This window comes from Lampetra fluviatilis, unplaced genomic scaffold (assembly GCF_964198595.1).
Source record: "Lampetra fluviatilis unplaced genomic scaffold, kcLamFluv1.1 SCAFFOLD_563, whole genome shotgun sequence".
NCBI classification, from domain to species: domain Eukaryota; kingdom Metazoa; phylum Chordata; class Hyperoartia; order Petromyzontiformes; family Petromyzontidae; genus Lampetra; species Lampetra fluviatilis.
The window spans coordinates 27,501-29,196 of NW_027620833.1; the positions used below are offsets into that span (position 1 = coordinate 27,501).

Genomic DNA, 1,696 nt, shown 5'->3' on the forward strand with positions numbered 1-1,696 from the left:
TGATGGTGGTGATGATGATGATGTTGATGGTGGTGATGTTGTTGATGGTGTTGATGGTGTTAATGATGGTTTTGTTGATGATGATGGTTTGTTGATGATGATGTTGATGATGTTGATGATGTTGTTGGTGGTGTTGATGATGTTGATGTTGATAGCGATGTTACTGATGGTGATGTTGTTGATGGTGGTGTTGATGCTGATGGTGATGTTGATGATGTTGATGATGATGGTGTTGTTGTTGTAGTTGATGTTGTTGACGATGTCTGGGGACGTTTCCACAACGACCGACCGCGCCGAACGATCACGCCACAAGAGATCTCCCCCACGGCGACCGGACGTTCCACGAACGTTCCACGAACGTTCCACGGACGTTCCACGGACGTTCCACGGACGTTCCACGGACGTTGGACGAACGTTCGACAGCACCGAACGAAACTCAACGCGTCGTCGAAAGGCTTCGCGAAGCGCTGCGCGGAACAAGGGAAGACATCTTAAGAGTGGACACCACCAACCCCCTCGTGTTGTAGTTCCGGGGTCACCGGGCTACTTCCGGTCTCTTTCCCTCCCCCCCCCGCCGTGACCTCTAGCCCCCCCCCCTCCAACCCACTGGTCCACCCCCACAGTGAGCTAAGCCCCTCCCCCAAGCCCCCCCCCCCGTCCAACACCGTCACCTACAGCCCCTCCCCCAAGCCCCTCCCCCCACACCGTCACCTACAGCCCCTCCCCCAAGCCCCTCCCCCCGCCCCCACCATCACCAACAGCCCCTCCCCCAAGCCCCTCCCCCCCGTCCAACACCGTCACCTACAGCTCCTCCCCCAAGCCCCTCCCCCCGTCCCACACCGTCACCTACAGCCCCTCCCCCAAGCCCCTCCCCCCGTCCCACACCGTCACCTACAGCCCCTCCCCCAAGCCCCTCCCCCCGTCCAACACCGTCACCTACAGCCCCTCCCCCAAGCCCCTCCCCCCGCTCCCCACCGTGACATCCAGCCCGAGACCAGAGTGGGTGGAGTCTAGACAGTGGGTGGAGTCTAGACAGTGGGTGGAGCCTAGACAGTGGGTGGAGTCTAGACAGTGGGTGGAGTCTAGACAGTGGGTGGAGTCTAGACAGTGGGTGGAGTCTAGACAGTGGGTGGAGTCTAGACAGTGGGTGGAGTCTAGACAGTGGGTGGAGCCTAGACAGTGGGTGGAGTCTAGACAGTGGGTGGAGCCTAGACAGTGGGTGGAGTCTAGACAGTGGGTGGAGTCTAGACAGTGGGTGGAGTCTAGACAGTGGGTGGGGTCTAGACAGTGGGTGGAGTCTAGACAGTAGGTGGAGTCTAGACAGTGGGAGGAGCCTAGACAGTGGGTGGAGTCTAGACAGTGGGTGGAGTCTAGACAGTGGGTGGAGCCTAGACAGTGGGTGGAGTCTAGACAGTGGGTGGAGCCTAGACAGTGGGTGGAGTCTAGACAGTGGGTGGAGTCTAGACAGTGGGTGGAGCCTAGACAGTGGGTGGAGTCTAGACAGTGGGTGGAGTCTAGACAGTGGGTGGAGCCTAGACAGTGGGTGGAGTCTAGACAGTGGGTGGAGTCTAGACAGTGGGTGGAGTCTAGACAGTGGGTGGAGTCTAGACAGTGGGTGGAGTCTAGACAGTGGGTGGAGTCTAGACAGTGGGTGGAGCCTAGACAGTGGGTGGAGTCTAGACAGTGGGTGGAGCCT

The 1,696-nt window shown here is 58.9% G+C and overlaps 1 protein-coding gene across 1 annotated transcript in view; it reads right to left on the reverse strand.

Moving 5' to 3' along the window:
* Window positions 1-508, reverse strand: part of LOC144954423 (protein zer-1 homolog) — a gene marked incomplete at its 3' end in the record, with an annotated part of 27,421 nt that extends 26,913 nt beyond the window's left edge. The window contains 1 exon segment of the mRNA XM_078884925.1: window positions 1-508. This exon segment is cut by the window's left edge and continues 209 nt beyond it.
* Window positions 509-1,696: the final 1,188 nt, after the last annotated feature.